Source organism: Tenrec ecaudatus, chromosome 1 (genome assembly GCF_050624435.1).
Source record: "Tenrec ecaudatus isolate mTenEca1 chromosome 1, mTenEca1.hap1, whole genome shotgun sequence".
Classification (NCBI taxonomy): domain Eukaryota; kingdom Metazoa; phylum Chordata; class Mammalia; order Afrosoricida; family Tenrecidae; genus Tenrec; species Tenrec ecaudatus.
The window spans coordinates 306,671,042-306,689,293 of NC_134530.1; the positions used below are offsets into that span (position 1 = coordinate 306,671,042).

An 18,252-nucleotide genomic window follows, 5' to 3' on the forward strand; every position below is an offset into this window, starting at 1 on the left:
GAAAAAAGTTTCTAGTATTGTTTTGGTATACAATTCATACTTTTAATTATTCCAACATTAACTGCCTAAAATAGGTACAGAGCCTTTATCTTAAATTTCAATAATAAACTTTCCATTTAATGCATACCACAGTAAGATGTTTTTATTTAAAATGGAGAGTTTATTTGATCAGTACACTAAATAGGATGCACGCACCAACATGACAAATATACAGAAATATGCAAGTCAACATAAAAGTAATCTAGTTTAAATGAAGGGAAATCTCTTTAAATGTTATGACAACATACTCCCAAGAAGAATCTTCAGTTAATTACACATTTCAATAAAATAAAGGGTCATAGGTTAAGTGGAAGTTAGCTTGTGAATTTTCCTTAAAATAAAACTCCAACTTTATTAGTCCATGCCAGTTAAACACTGTAACTAAAACCTCAAAAGTGCAAAAGGAGATGAAGGAACTAGTTACCTTCTTGTCTGAACAGTCCAGCAGAAAACAGTCACTACAGATGCAGCAGGCCAACTGCAGAGTGACTGATCTAAGACAGAGTGCTGTACTGAGTGTCAGTTTAAATTGTGCTACATGGTCATCAGGATGGCACCGTTTGGTCCATGATGTGGTTTTAATGCCAAGACAGATCCCAATTTGTTACAGAAACACACAGATTATGTTGCTTCTCTTATTTTGAATATATATTTTTACAAGCCAAGTATATGTCCACATACAAAGGACAGTTTTCCCTGGAGAAGTTACAGGAAGTAGTCAGGGGTACGCCGGGTCACGTGAGGCTCTCCCCGACGAGGTGCTGGGTCAAACTGAAGGAATATATATATTTTTAATTTTATTTATTTTATTTTTTAAACAATTTATTGGGGTTCATACAATTCTTATCACAGTTCATACATATACATACATCAATTGTATAAAGCACATCCATACATTCCCTGCCCCAATCATTCTCAAGGCATTTGCTCTCCACTTAAGCCCTTTGCATCAGGTCCTCTTTTTTTTCCCCCTCCCTCCCCTTTCCCCCCTCCCTCATGTGCCCTTGGTAATTTATACATCATTATTTTGTCATATCTTGCCCTATCCGGAGTCTCCCTTCCCCCCTTCTCTGCTGTCCCACTCCCAGGGAAGAGGTCACATGTGGATCCTTCTAATCAGTTCCCCCTTTCCAACCCACTCACCCTCCACTCTCCCAGCATCGTCCCTCACACCCTTGGTCCTGAAGGTATCATCCACCCTGGATTCCCTGTACCTCAAACCCTCATATGTACCAGTGTACAGCCTCTGTCCTATCCAGGCCTGCAAGGTAGAATTCGGATCATGGTAGTTGGGGGGAGGAAGCAACCAGGATCTGGGGGAAAGCTGTGTTCTTCATCGGTACTACATCGCACCCTGACTGACCCATCTCCTCTCCTAAACCCCTCTATGAGGGGATCTCCATTGGCCGACACTTGGGCCTTGGGTCTCCACTCTGCACTGAAGGAATATTTTAAAGTGTCATCTAATTCCATGATAGCAGCCTGGTTTCCACAGCGATAACAATAATTGGGTGCAGTGAAAATGGTAACCACATTCCGATCATGACACCAATTCTATCCCTCCATCACAAGCTGGTGAGCACGGGAAACCAGTGTGAGACTATTGGCATGGTTAAATGTTTCAGAAATGTCTTGTCCAAATGTGTAGCCAGCACCACGTGGAGAAATACCCCACCCACCGCGATCATCTGGATCTGACCATAATAGATCACACATTGGACCCTCATGTGGAACTTCCTGTAGTCGATCCAGGGCTCTTATATGATCCAGTGTATCTATGGATGGAGAGAGGCCACCACGGAGGCAGAATATCTGTCCATCTACTAAAGCTGAGTGGAAGATAATCAAACAGATCTGTAAAATATTTCCACACATTAGCATTTCCATATTTTCGTAGACACTCATCATAAAAGCCATACATTTGAGTAATTTGTCGGCTTTCGTGGTTTCCTCTTAATATTGTAATGCGTTCTGGATAACGCACCTTTAATGCCACCAGAAGAGTCACGGTCTCCACAGAATAATAGCCTCTGTCCACGTAGTCGCCCATGAACAGGTAGTTTGTGTCTGGTGACTTCCCACCGATTCTGAAGAGTTCCATAAGGTCATGGGACTGACCATGGACATCTCCACAAACGGTCACAGGGCAGCGGACCTCTTGCACATTTGATTCTCTTGTTAAAATTTCCTTAGCCTTTTCGCACAGCGTCCGCACTTGGTTCTCGTTCAGCTGCTCCACCCCCTGGTCTAGCTCCTTGGTGAACGCCTTGTCGTCCACGTCGAGGTCCGCGATTCGCCCCCCACCCTCCCACCCCCACCGCCGCCGCCAGCTCCCGGCGGCAGAGGAAGGAGACCGGCAGGTCGGCCGCCGGCCCACACGCCTGGAGTCGGTGAGGGGTGCGGTGCGGCGCGGCTCCGGCGGGCTCGGCGGCCACTACTCGCCGGTCCCGGCTCTCGCTCACACCCTCTGCTCCCTCCGGCTTTCCGTCATCGCCCGGGCCTTAAATGATTTTTAAAAAAGATTTTTAACATAATGAGTAAGAAAATAGGGCAAGATACGACAAAATAACAATCCGTGGGTTATCAAGGGCTCATGAGGGAGGGGGGAGCGGGGAGGGAGGGGAAAAAAAGAGGACCTGATGCAGAGGGCTTAAGTGGAGAGCAAATGCTTTGAGAATGACTGGGGCAAAGAATGTACGGATGTGCTTTATACAATTGATGTCTGTATATGCGTGGATTGTGATAAGAGTTGTATGAGCCCCTAATAAAATGTTTTAAAAAAAGAAAAAGGAAAAAGAAAAGAGAATGCAAATTCAATGATGATCTAAGAAGTGAGTTTCCTTTTATTAAAAAAAACCAAAAGCGATTACATGGTGAAATGTGAGAAATGTAATGGTGAATTTTCTATTTCACACGGTGGGAAGAATGATATTTCAAGGCACTTGGAGACACAGAAGCATAAAAGATATTTAAATACTGCTGCATCTTCCTCCAAAATTTTTTTCCGGAAAACATCTTATAGAAATGAAGAAAAGAAATTAGCATTAGCCGAAGGACTTATGTCTTTTCATGCTATTAATCACAATCATTCCTTCAGATCTATGGACCGTACATCACAAATTGTCAAAAAAGTTATTCAACCAAAAATTTGCCTGTGCTAGAACAAAATCCGAGGAAATTGTGTGTAATGTGCTTTCCCCATATGCACTTTCAGAATTAAACAAAAATCTAGAAAAATTAATTTTATATCCATATATTCTGACGCATCTAATCATAAGGATATAAAGTTATTAGATTTTTTGATTCAGAAACTGGAATAAAAATTAGAATTTTAGATTTCATTTCTGTGCCTGGTGAAATTTCTGAAACAATTTTCAGTTCCATTATTAATACTTTGGAAAAAACAATTTAAAACATAAAATGATTGCATATTGTGCAGACAATATGAACGCAAATTTTGGAGGAAAAGGGAGAAGAGATACAAATAATATTTTTGATAAATTAAACAAAAATCATAATCAACCCTCACTGACCCATAACCCTACAGGCCACAGCACCGGAGACACAGTAAGGGAATTGCACCGGATTGGATCCCGCCACACCGAGGCAAAACATTAAGAGGGTGCAACAGAACAGCAAGTAAATGGGGCGGCGAGGTCCCCAGGGAATGCTGAAGGTGGACTTGGGGGCCAGGGCGTAGTACCCCAACAGACTGGACTGGAAAACATTCCTAAAGGCCAATAAACAATCCTTGAACTAACTACAAGCTTTTCTTTCTTATTGTGTTTTGTTTTTGTCATTGGTTTGTTGTATATTGTTGCTTGGTTATGCTTTGTCTTGTTTTTGTGCATGTTACTATCTCCGCAGGTCTGTCTAAATAAGATAGGCTGGATGAACAATTGAAGGAGAAAATAATGGGACCGATAGTTCCGTGGGGACATGGGAAATGGGGAGGTGGGGGGAAAGGTAGTGGTGTTAATAAACCCAGGGACAAGGGAACAACAAGCGATCCAAATCAGTGGTGAGGAGCGTGTGGGAGGCCTGGTTGGACATGATCAAGGGTAATGTAACTAAGAGGAATTTCTGAAACCCTGGTGGGGACTGAGCATGTTAGTGGGACAGGAGGGAAGTCAAAGGAAATAGAGGAAAGAGCTGGAAGGCAAATGGCATTTATAGAAGTCTAGATAGAGACATGTACATATGCAAATATATTTATATATGAGGATGGGGAAATAGATCTATGTGCATATATTTATAGGTTTAGTATTAAGGTAGCAGATGGACATTGGGCTTCCACTCAAGTACTCCCTCAATGCAAGAATACTTCCTTGTATTAAATTGGCATTCTATGATGCTCACCTTCCAGACACAACTGCTGAAGACAAAGTGGGTGAACAACTAAATGTGGTGAAGAAAGCTGATGGTGCCAGGCTATCAAAACAGATAGAGTTTGGGGTCTTAAAGGCTTGAAGGTAAACAAACGGCCATCTGGCTGAGAAGCAATAAAGCCCACATGGAAGAAGCACACCAACCTGTGAGACCACGAGGTGCGGAAGGGATCAGTTATCAGGTATCAAGAAAAAAAAACATATAATATCTCTCATATGACCGCTGAAGACAAATGGGGGCATAAGCAAATGTGGCAAAGAAAGCTGATGGTGCCCGGCTATCAAAAGACATAGCGTCTAGGGTCTTAAAGGCTTGAAGGTAAACAAGCGGCCATCTAGCTCAGAAGCAACAAAGCCCACATGGAGAAAGCACACCAGCCTGTGCAATCGCGGGGTGTCAAGGGATCAAGTGTCAGGCATCATCAGAGCAAAAATCTTACCATAGTGAATGAGAGGTACGGGGTGGGGACCCAAAGTCCATTTGTAGGCCACTGGACATCCCCTTACAGAAGCGTCTTGGGGAGGAGAAGAGACAGGATGCTATGTAGCAACAATGAAAATTACAGCTTTCCTCTAGTTCCTGGGTGCTTCCTCCCCCTCACCCCCCCACCCAATGTCATGGTCTGAATCCTGCCTTGCAGGTCTGGCTAGACCAGAGGATGTACACTGGTGCAGATGGGAACTGGAAACGCAGGGAATCCAGGGCAGATGATCCCCTCAGGACCAGTGGTGTGAGCGGTGATACTGGGAGGGCATAGGGAAGGTGGGTTGGAAAGGGGGAATCTATTTCAAGGATCTATGTTTGGCCTCCTCCCTGGGGGACATACAACAGAGAGGTGGGGGAAGGGAGGTGTGGGACAGAGCAAGGTATGACAAAATAATAATTTATGAATTATCAAGGATTCATGGGGGAGGGGGAAGTGAGGAAGGAGGGGAAAAATGAGGACCTGATGTCATGGGCTTGGGTGGAGAGTGTTTTGTGAGTGGTGAGGGCAATGTACAGGTGTGTTTTACACAATTGATGTATGTATGGATTGTGATGGGAGGTGTATGAGCCCCTAATAAAATAATTAAAGAAAACAACAAACACCCATAATCAAAACATTATTGGTGTTGGTTGTGCAGCACACATAATATATAATGCCATTCAAACAGCTGCTGATTTGTTTCCCGTAGATGTGGGAAGCATTGTTATTAAAATATATTCTTATTTCTATATATACATTGTGCGTGTTGAAATGCTTAAAGAATTTTATGAAACTGCAAAAATCGAATATCAGAAAATACTTGGATACAGTTCGTGCTGGTTAGCTCTTTTGTCAGCTGTCAAAAGGATTTTGAAAATATACGATCTTTTGAAATCCTACTTTCTATCGCAGGATAAATGTCCTAGAATTTTAGAAGAGTTTTTTGAAAAAGAATCTTAAAAAATGTGGCCAGAGTTTGTACACAATCAAGCAGCTCTTTTTCAAAATGTTATAAAAATTATTGAAGGTGACAAAATTTCAGTAATCTAAGTAGTAAATGAAGGTAATGATTTAAAATTTCAGTGTCAAGAGCGGTTAGAAAATAATTTTCTTCCATTAACTATCTGTAATAGTATAAACCAGCTAGAAGAACAAGGTGCAATAAGTCGTGCAGATATCATGAATCACGTTAAAAAGTTCTATAGTAACTGCATAGATTATTTAGAAGAGTGGATGGTAATTACAATGATATAGAACATTTTCATTGGGTTTCATTGAAACAAGAACTTAATTGGAATGATGTGCAAAAATCATTCGATCACATTACTCAAAATTCCCCATCTAGTAATATTTCCAAAAATGATATTTTTAATGAGGTATCATTATTAAAAATATATTGATAAGGAAAAGGTTAAATCTTGGGCATCAGCAAAAATCACAATAGAGAACAAATGGTTATAAATATTTCATCATTTTGAAACAAACCATGTTCCATACAATAATGCACTAAAAATTGTGGAATATGTGCTGTCCTTACCAGGAACGAGTGGTGCGACTGAACGTGTTTTTTTCTACGGTAAATAAAATGTGGACATCAGAAAAATCTCAATTAAGTGTTGAGACTTTGAAAGCCATTTTATGTGTGAAATATAGTTTAACAAATTCTTGTGGAAAATTTCATGACCTTTTAAACAATGATAGCAATCTACTAAAAAATTCACTCAAATGAGAAATATGCCAAAGAATAAAATAATACTATACATAATTTTTAATGTATTATATTTGTAAATTATACTTATGTTGAAATTAAAAAATATTACAATACTATTTTTGCATTCTATGAAAATTTTTGTTGCTCCATATAGACCAAATTTTAAATCAAGAACCTCCCCGTCAATGGTGTCCCGCTTTACCAATGTTAAAATCTGGTTACCTCAGTTACTGCTACTCTTGCCAATTTGCTTTCTAGGCTCACTTTTTAGATTTACATTTATAAGGGTGCTTATGTCCCCCCAAATAGAAAATAAGCTTATGTGCTTATTATTTTAGGAAGAAGGCTGTTAAGAAGAAAGGACCTTAATAAAATGTAAAAAAAGAAAAGAAAAAAAAAAGAAAATGATTAGGGCAAAGAATGTACAGATGTGCTTTATACAATTGATGTATGTATATGTATGGATTGTGATAAGAGTTGTATGAGCCCCTAATAAAATGTTTAAAAGAAAAAAAGAAGAAAGGAATAAAGGTCTATTTGTCAATGTTGTGACATCTTTCAGTCTGACATTTCTCTCATTTCGTTGTTATTAGTTAGCTTAATTTGAGACCATGTTCATACTTAAAAGAGAAAAGTTTTATCCCTATCTTTTGACCAATTTCAGCTGTGATATTTATCTTTTCTAATTAATTTGTAAGGATGTATTATGTTTCTCCAAAATAAAAAAGGTAGATGCTATTCAGTATTAATATTTGGGTTTATGTGGGAAAGAATCAGAGAATATGGAAGGGTACTGTAATTTTATTTTGGGGGGTAAAATAGAAGTCCACATGTAATGATCACTTATTATGTGTCAAGAACTTTGCTGACAATGTTGCTTAAACAAAATTGTGAGGCAAGTCAAGTTATTAATGCTATTTTGTAGATGAAGAAACCTGAAGCTGAGAATGGTTAACTGATGTGTCTGTGACCACACAGCTAGCAAATCGAGCTTCTGAATGTAAGGCCAGCTTCCCGGCTCACAGGGACTAGCACTAACCCTGAACCACCCACCGTCTCCCATTAGGGAGACCAGCGTGTGCATGGGAGAGCTCTGAACTTTCCCCTGAGTGCTGCAGCCCTTTGGCCTGGAACCCTGGGATGAAGGTGATCCATGAAGACACCCCAGTAGTTTTAGTTGATCCTGAGGCCGAGCTTGTCCTCAGAGCATTTCCTGAGTGTCCAGAAGGGAGAACATGTTCCTTCCATTTCAGAGACCAGGACTTATCATCCCGGAGCAGGGAGGAGCCTATAAGAGCTAAGTGTCCTGATGGCAGAGGAGACCAAGAAGAGAGTCTCCTCAAAAACACTGTACAACTCCGAGAAAGCCAGGCCTCAGCAATTTAACCAGAGAGTCGTTGGATATGTAAACCACACAACATAATTTCCTCAGCTCCTCTCAGGAACCTGGCCTTTGGACCAATGCAAACCCGAGATCTCCAGCAACAATCCTTTGTTGGAGAAAACTAGTCTCCATTTTATTACAGATGGGGAATTATTCACTCAGTGGTCCATGACATGTACGGCACTTGTGATTTTTCCTTCATCATTTCTTCTCATGGAGTGCCCCTACACAAAGCACATTTGAAAAAATACTGAAGAGAATGCTTCAATACATTTTGGTCTTTCTGAACATAGGAACAAATATTCCCAGTAGATATAACCAAAATAAAGCAACAAGTGTACAGCCTAGGGTGCTTTGGCATTTCAATAGCATGATACTAATACAAACATCTGGTTCAAGAAACTCAACAAAGATACAGAAGATCCAAACAATACAGCCAACCAACTTGACCTCAGAGATGTATAGAGAGACCAACCCACCCACCCAATAATAGCTCCAAAATACACTTTTGCAATGCACATGGAAGAACAATTTTCAGAAGATTTCCATATGTTAGTCCACAGAGAAAACCATGACTCTGGAAACATTGCAATACTGTAAAATATCTTCTCAGATCAATGTGATAACCCCCTGTTTCCCCAAACAAACAAATTAGAAAGCAACAGGAAGTTCAAGAGGAAATATAAACTACAAAGCAATCGAGTAGCACCTTGCCTATCAATTGCTGGGTAATAGAAGAAATCAAGAAAACTAAAAATAGAGAGAAAACAGAAACTTCCAATTAAAAAAAAACTAAAAATATTCCCTGAATAAAAGAAGATTTAAAACACAATATATCAGAATCTGTGAGACACAGAAAAAAGAGAGGACCCATTTTAGCAACATCCTCATACATCCTTAAGGAAGACTAAAGCGAAAGTCTTAACCCGGCATCTTCCAACAAGTAGGAATAAAACAGCAGAATGTGTACAGCTATCAGCAGAAAGAGAACAATAAAATTAGAGCAGAAATGACTGCAACAGGAAAAAAAAAAAAGAAAACCAACAGGACTAGAAGTTGGTTCGTCAAAATGATGGACAAAATTGACAAACCACTGTCAAATTCAGCAAAGGAAAAGGAAGAGAGGATAAAACGGATAAGAGATAATCTTATGGAAGAGAGATACAATGGATAAGAAATAATCTAGATGATGTCACACCAGACCTAATTGAATGAAAAAGGATCATAGAATACCATGAAGAACTATACTCCAATTTATGTGAAAACCTGGAATGAGCAAATTTCTAGAAGTACACTACCAGCCAAACCCACACAAGTTAAGGCAGAACATTTGAACAGCTTCATCCCAGAGGAAGACATTGCATAAGTCATAGTACCCCATAGCACAAAGCCAAAGTGCCCCATAGCATAAAGCCGAAGTACTCCTTTGGGTTTGAGGGAGTCAGTCTTTCCAGGCAGCACCCCATCTTTATCCCTGTGGAGCAGCTGAGTGCCAACCTAGTGGCCAGCTGTCCGAGGTGAATGCACTGTGGCAGCTCTCACATCATGCATGAGGGAATCCGGATAGGAACGTGGCCAGTTCCTGAGTGAAACTGTGTCTGTTTCAACTATGCATCAGGAATATGCTAAATAATGAAGAGCTGAAACAGCATTGATTGAAATAATACATCAATCTTCCTACATTTCTATTCAGCATTAAATGGAATTTTTTTGAGTGTAACAGACATGCGCTTGGAAGCAGCAGCAAGATGTTCAAGGAGCTATCAGAGGCCCTACCTCCCTAACAAATCAACCCCAGCTGTGCTCAAGGCTTAAGCCATCTGCCCACACTTGATCATCTACAGCGGCGGTTCTCAACCTGTGGGTCGTGACTCCTTTGCGGGTTGAATGCCCCTTTCACAGGGGTCACCCAGATTCATAATAGTAGCAAAATGACAGTTATGAAGTAGCAACAAAATTATTTTTATGGTTGGGGGTCACCACAACATGAGGAACTCTATGAAAGAGTCGCGGCCTTAGGAAGGTTGAGAACCTCTGGTGAACAGAGTGTGGGTCGGTGCAGAGTCTTCGGTCTGTGCTTATCTGTGATTTTCCCAGGGTTAAGTTTTTATGAGTCTAAGTTACCAAGCTTGGCACGTAAAGAGAGAATACATTCAGGCATACATGCACACAGGCAGACAAAATTGTGACTGTTGTCGTTGTTCCAATGTAAACAAGATTTAGAATTAGGGTAACAAAAACATACTTTACACACTAAAATTTGACTTATTGTTGGTCAGGAGTTGCAAAATCAATGATCTAATTAAGTAATTTATCAACATTTCTAGAAACAAGGTCAGGAATAAAAACAAAGGGAGCTGATGTCAAGTTCAGGAAGGAAGAGAATGTTTTGAGACTGATTGTGGCAGCAATTGTACAACACTGCTTGATGTGGTTGAACCATAGAGCAATATTATATTTGTATTAGCTCCCAATAAAATGGTTTTGAGAAACGCAACAAAACCATTATATTTATATAAATCAGTAGCAAACACAGAGTGAAGTTTTAAAAACAACATTTACAATAGCATCCTAAGAGCAAATACCTACAGAGAGTTGACAAATAATTCTAATACTCATATGCAATGTCAATAAGCTAGGATAGCTGTGGCATTACTGAAGAAGGATGGGAATTAAGAACAAGAGCAGGGAGGGGGGGAGATGCAGGAAATGAGAAGAAACATAGCGGTAGTGTTTCAAGAACTTTTGGAAATTACCTTATTTTAAGAGTCACAAGACAATCAATAGAAGAGAAGAGATTAGAACTTTTACAAATCAATGCAAGAAAAACATGGATAGTCTAATTAAAATGTGTAACAGAGCACATACTTCATAACAGAAAATAAGTTGCTGAGAAGTATATAGTAAGATTTCTAGTCCTCAGAGACATGTAATTTAAATCAGAATAAGATACAACCTTACACTCACCAGAAGGGCGAACATTTAGAAAGATTTAAAATACTCACTCCTGTCAAGGGACTGAAGTGACCGGAATATTTTTTATATGAACAATGGGAATGTAAAATAATTTAGTCACTGTGGTGAAAAATGACTGCTAATATTAAAATATGAAATTCCTGATAGCCATTCAGTAGAATTAAGTTCTTATGTTTACCACAAGACCTGGACAAGGTACATGTGATTACAGTAGCTGCCCAGTCCTGCACCATCCTCAAATTGTTCCTATGCCTGAACCCCTTGTTGCAGCTACTGTGTCAACCCATTTCTTTGATGCCCTTCCCCAACTTTGTTACCCCTTCACTTTATGAAACATGATGTCCTCTGGGGAATGGTCTTTCTTGACAGTATGTCCAAAGTCTGAAGTCTCTCCGTCCTTGCCTCTAATGAGGTCTCTGGTCAAACTTCTTCCTCGACAGATGGATTTGCCCTTTTAGCAGTCCATGGTATTTTCAATATTCTTCGCCAGTACTACAATTCAAATGCATAAATTTGTCGGTCTTCCTTATTCAATGTCCAACTTTCACAAGCATACGAGAAAACCGAAACTACCATGGCTTGGGCCAGGCACACCTTAGTTCTTAAAGTAACATCTGTGCTTTTCAGTTCTCTAAAGAGGCCTTGTGAGGCAAATTTACGTACTGCATCACATCTTTTGATCTCTTGACTGTTGCTTCCATGAGCATTGCTTGTTTTTCTCCCTATATTTTTAGCCTAATTTAGTTACTTTTCAATTTTAACACCTTTTTTAAAAAATCAAAAGATCATTATATTGGGGGCTCTCTTTTTTTTTTGAGTTTCCATTTTGGTATTTTATTTATAGATCTAAAGAACCAGAAGAAAAGAAAGCACACACAGAAGATACAACTTCATCATCTACACAGATGATTGATGGTGATTTACAGGCAAATCAAGCTGCATATAATTACAGTGCCTGGTATCAAGTGAGTCCACATAAATATAATTGAAACGCTTTGTTTACACATATTAGAAGCATAAATCAATAGTATACTACTGATGCTTATTATCTTTTGTGAATCAGTCTTTAAAATTTTTAACAGTAAACAAACGCTTTTTTATTGAACATATTTATTTGCCTTAAATAAGTATATAAAACAGCCATCTTTCTCATATACTAACTTGTTCCCTTTTTCCTTTTAGTACAATTATCAGACTCCTTGGAATTATGGACAGTATTATCCTCCTCCTCCTACCTGATGGGAAGATGCACATTTCAGAGGGAGTGGTGAAAAGTACGAAAATTGTTTTTTCTTTTTGTGAGGGATGTAAACATAGCTTGCCATACTTGACACTTGTCTTCCCTGTTTCTTTGTAATGATTTGTTTAGTAACAGGGAAAATGTCATTAGTGGCTTACCACACATACTATTTCCTACCATTTATAAAATTTTACTTTTATTCGAGAACTATTTTTTTAATTTTTGCATTGAGTGTCTAGAATAATTTTGAATGCATTTGAAATGGAGTTTTGTAGCCTTAAAGGTAGGAAAATAAAACTGACTTGCAAATCATGTCAGTGTAGCAAGATTCTGAAAACGTAAGGGCTGATTTTAAAGATTTACCTCTAAAAAAAACAAACCACAGAAAAATGGAATCTTAACCTTTGCTGTCAACTGGTCTGTCTGTGTTTGTTATATTTGCATTGAATTTTGATCTAATTACTGAAAAGGTACACTATTAAAAACTATGACTTGGAATATAGATTATAAATGAGAAAATAGAATGTTTGCATCCCTTATAAAACAAAAATCATATTGAAAATATATTGCTCTTTCAGGACACTTTTTTTTTTTTTTTTGCCTGCCCAGGACACTTTGTATTTAGAATATTTGTGTAAACTTGTGAGCAAGCTTTCATTTTGATCAAACTGATCACCTTTTTTATAATAAAACTGAAGACTTATCCAGTAATTGTTTAAGATTCTTCTTTTGGGGGGGGCAGGGAAACCACCTAATATTTTGAGGTGCACTTTTCTGAAATTGACTATTAATGCCAAGTCTTTTTATGCTTTTGTTTTCTCTCCATAAATACACATTTAAAAGATTCAAAATGTATCCACATGGTGAAATAACCGGAGAATATTTTTACAAGTGACTCTCAAGTATGTATGATTCATTGGCTTAATCAGAAGAGTTAATATTTTAACACTGAACAAATCACAGTCAGATCAAAATAGTGGATAAGTTTGTATTGAGCTTTGTAGTTTACAATGCAAAGGTAAAAGGGAAATCAATTCTCTTTAACCAATATTTTACAGAGTTGTAGTAAAATACTTTAGATTTCCAGGCTATGGGATTACATTTCTCAAAAGTCGGGGATCAAGTCTTGGACAGGTTTTAACTTCTTACCAGTAGACTCCTCCCTTAAACATAATGGTCACCAGCTTTAGTTACATAGTTTCTTCAAGGGCAGGAATTTTCATTGTTGCTGCTGTCCTTACACTTGAAGTGCTGCCAATGCAATCAATATCCACTAATTCTACTTCAAAAATAAGTTTTGCATTTGGTGGAATTTTGGCATCAGGCTGTCCTTTCTTTCTGTAAGCCCATTCTGGTTCAATCTCTAGTCGAGCTTTTTCTCCCTTAATCATCGTCAAGAGTGCTTCATCCCATCCTCTGATAACTTTGCCAACTCCAACCTTAAAACTCAAAGGCTTGGCATTTTTCTTCTTCTTGGCACTTGTTTGGATGCTCGTATCAAAAACAGTCCCATCCTGTAGTGTTCCTGTATACCAACAATGAACAACATCGCCCTTCTTGGGAAAGTTGATTTTGTCTCCCTTTTTTAGAACAGATTTTGTATATTTTGGTGGACCCTCTTCCAGAGTCTCTTCAGACTTGTTTTCTTTGGGTTTGTCATCAGTAACCTTCACATTTTTCACCTGCTCACACACTTTATTTATGCTTTCGGTGCCTTTGAAACGCTTAGTTTCAAAAAGATGGTTATAGGCTGTAACTAGATGATGCTTGTTTGCTGTTTTAGCCACATTTTTGATAGTTCCTAATAGTTTATGTTCTGCAAGAAACGAGTCCGAGCCGTGATCCTGCAGAAACTTGATGATGTCCTTCTTGGGCAGCTGCTCGCTGCGCAGCTGCTCCACGGTCCAGGCCCGCTGGGGAACAGCAGCCGCCATGTCCGCCGTGCCTCCGCGCCCATATTGGGAGCTCTTACAACTCATAACAATCCATACATCAATTACATCAAGCACATTTGTACATATGCTGCTATCATTCTTTTCTAGACATTTACTTAGCATTGATAGTTTATTCTTTAAGCAAGAAAAAAATCATTGACAAATTCAACCATTTCTCCATTTATCTTGATGTTCTGACTGCCATCGAGTCAATGCTGACTCATAGTGACCTCCTGTGGGTTTCTGAGGCTGTAACTTTACAGGAGTAGAAACCCCATTCTTTCTGCTGAGGAGCTGCTGGTGGTTTCTAACTCTGAATCATGTGGATCACAGCCCGATGCATAATCACTTCCCCACTATGGGTACATTTGATCTCCCTTAGAGTCCACTTCCATTTGCTCTCGTTTTAAATACTTGCTGCTTCCTTTTTGATTGAGGTCTTCATCTGTTTTACTTTATGTTGTTTGGTGTTTTTAAAAAATGTTTTTCTAAAAAAAAGCTTTTCTGTCCATGAAATTCGGGATAGATAAATCTATTGAGACAGTAGCTGGATTAATTGTTCCTTGGGGGCATGGCAAGAGAGGTTTCGGGGAAATGGGGAGCTAAAATTGATGAGTACAAGAATGAAGGAAATATTCAAAATTGATTGTCGTAATGTTTGTACAACTCTTCTTGATATGATTGAACAATTGAATATGATACGTGAATTAAATGTCTTGGGAAAAAAACAGAAGGAAGAAAAGAAAGCAGAAAATATTAAAAACTAGAACACATTTAAGGATAAGAGAGGGTAAGGGAGATCAAATGATAAGGTGGTAAATTTTAGCCTAACTGCATCTGCGACACTCTGTTCTGCATGATAGCAAGCCTGTTCACATTCCTGGTCCACGGTAAGAGGAGATCCCTCAGGGATTTAATCCATGTGTATTTTCCTTTCCCTTTAGAAAGAAATGTGAAACAGCTTTAAAATGGGTGAAAAGAATAAACAAACAAACAAATAAATAAATGGGTCAAAAGGGAGAGGAAATGATCAAAGATTACATTTTGACTCAATTACATCTGCCATAATCAATTTTATAGTGCTCTTTGTCTGATTACAAGGCTATTCACATTCCTCAACTATGATTGGAGGGGATTCACCAAAGGTTTAATCTATGTGTGAGCCCTGCAAACGGATTTTGGGCTTCCGTTGTCATTCGTAGCCTTCCGCAAACCAGGTGCTCACAATTTAACCTCTGATGTTATTCCCTCCTTTAGACTTGGATTATATCATTTACAATCCTTGGATCACACAGGCTGGTGTGCTTCTTCCACATGAACTTAGTTGACACCTCCTTGCAGGTTTGGCAGGGGAGGCTAGAAGAAAACGGGGAGCTAATAACAATGAGTACAAGAATAAAGGAAATGTTTTAAAACTGATTGTGATGATGGTTGAACACCTCTTTTTGAGCTGACTGAACTATTGACTTGTAGGATATGTGAATTATATGCCAGTAAAACTGTTGGGAAAAGTTTTAATCAAAATATAAAAGATAAACGAACTCTTCAGACATCCAAGCACACTATGTCATGCCCCCTCCCAGTCAATCCACAGTCCAAAGATTAAAAACTCTGCCGAGTCCCCCCTCAAAGATGAAAACTTTTCTAATTTCTATCATGTATATCCTTTTTTCAAATTTTGTGATTCCAGTGTTGCAGCCATGGGGTCAGTCCATCTCCTTGATAGCAAGGCTGTTCACATTCCTGTCATCTAGTCAGTTGTGACCCTCACTGCTCAACAGAAACCCTGCCTGTTCTGCACCCTCCCCACCATCCTTCTTAACTTCCACCCAGTGTTGCAGCCATGGGGTCAGTTCATCTCCTTGAGGGCCTTTCCCTTTGTTGCTGCCTCTCTGCTTTACCAAGACTTCTCCTTTCTCTTCCTTTCTACTTTTCTAAGCTTGATGTCCTTCTGCAGGGACTGGTCTCTTCTGATAGCATGTCCAAAACATGTAAGACAAAGTCTTCCCATTATTGGCTCTAAGAAGCACTCTGAGCTTTACATACATGGAATCACACAGTGCAAAGTCAATTTCTTAACACTTTCAGATTCATCCATGTTGTTATGTAAGTCAGTGGTATGTTGTTTTTTCATTGTTGTTTAAAATTCCATTATATAAACACACCACCATTCATCTATTCTACTTTTTAAGGACATTTGAACTGTTTCTAGTTACGGATAAAACTATAGCCCCCGATTAAGTAAGTGTTGAAATTATAAACTCTTGTCAGAGTCAACATGATACTGCTTAGGCTACCGCCCAACATAGAAATCATAGATATAAACTCCTTACTTTTTTTAAAGGTTAAAGTGCACAGAGAGTATTATAAGCACCTGTAGTAATGTAATTCTGTCTATATATGTATAAAATTAGACAGAACTATGCTTGTAATATTCATTTCATAGAATTGATTATATTTTGATGAAATATTACATTTTCACTCCTTTATGTTTGTAGTTTCAGTAAACAACATAAAACATAGGGAAAAAGTGTCAAACAACCAGAGGGTAACATGCAGTCCGTCATTTGTTTCAACTTCCTGTCATGCTGAAAATTCTCACAAGATATTATAAGTGAATTATGAAATCCCTGAAAGTGCTCAGAGAGCAAAAAATATTGTTAGAACATTTGCTATCAGTTCAGCAGAAGCCGAGAGGGTTTTTTCCAAGATGAACATAATATGTTCAGAGAACAGAAGTCTTCTGTTTCTATTATATCACACTTAATGACTATTGTCTAATTGGTCTACCTCTAAAGGAATGGGATCCTACTCCCATAGTGAAAAAATGGTTATGGATAAATCACACAGCTGATGGTGTTTGGATAAAAACAAACAATATTGCAAGTGAGGATGCCAATCAAGAAGCAATATGGAGATATCTTAACAGTTGCATTGTTTTTGCCAGCTATTATGTAATATATTTTCTTTAATATTTCAAAAATCTTATAACATAATGTACATATTGTGTACCTCCTTTATTGTTCTTATATAAGTATTAACATATGAAACAAAAATTAGCTTTTGGTGTATCTTTTTCTATACTTAATATGATCATGAGGGCAGTGAACCAGTTGTGAAATTATTTGACTGTCTCTAAGCCTAGATATTCCAAGGACCACCCCCTCGACCAGCCCCTGGATTCAGGCAAAATAAATTCTGCCAAAAATAAATTTCTGTTCCTTAAGGTCAAACTTTTGTGGTAGATTTTGTTATAACCAGGAGCCCTGGTGATGCAGTAGTTATGCATTGAGCTGCTAAGCACAGCCGTTTGAGACCACCATACCCTCCTAGGAAGAAAGAGGAAGTGTTCTATTCCATATAGTTACTGTGGTGGCATGTGTGTGTTGTGCTGGTAGAAGCTATGCCACTGGTATTGCAAATGCCAATGGGCTCACCTAAAGTGAGCAGGTTTCAGTGGAAGAGACAATGAAGAGACAATGAAGAAGGAACTGGCTCCCCACTTGGAGGAAAGAGATGTTGAAAACCTATTCACAGCTTTGAAACATTGTCAGATACTGAGGGTCTAATGAAACTCATATGATTTACTCTGTCAGTGAGACACAATCCAGAGGAATGGCATGGCATTCAATATCAAAAAGGACATTTCAAAATCACTCTTGAGGTCAATGCTATGATAGGATTATATCTTTCTGACTTCAAGCAGATCCAATCAATACAACTATTATACAGATTTATGCACCAACCACACAAGATAGTGATGAAGAAATTGAAGAATTCTACCAAAGACTTTGTTGGAAATTTATCAAACGTGCCATCCAAAATAGTTATTGGTTTTTTTTTTGTTTTTTTTTTTAATTTTAATTTTTTTTTATTTTTTAAATTTTAACAATTTATTGGGGCTCATACAATTCTTTTCACAGTTCATATATATACATACATCAATTGTATAAAGCACATCTGTACAGTCTTTGCCCTAATCATTTTTTTCTCTTTTCTTCTTTTACATTTTATTAGGGACTCATACAACTCTTACCACAATCCATACATATACATACATCAATTGTATAAAGCACATCCATACATTCCCTGCCCCAATCATTCTCAAGGCAT

General features: G+C 38.5%; 2 pseudogenes; both read right to left on the reverse strand.

The window, feature by feature from the left end:
- Positions 1–515: 515 nt before the first annotated feature.
- On the reverse strand, positions 516–2,289 carry LOC142437521 (serine/threonine-protein phosphatase 2A catalytic subunit beta isoform-like; annotated as a pseudogene).
- Positions 2,290–13,395: 11,106 nt separating this feature from the next.
- Positions 13,396–14,153, reverse strand: LOC142441152 (peptidyl-prolyl cis-trans isomerase FKBP3 pseudogene; annotated as a pseudogene).
- Between the last annotated feature and the right edge of the window lie 4,099 nt (positions 14,154–18,252).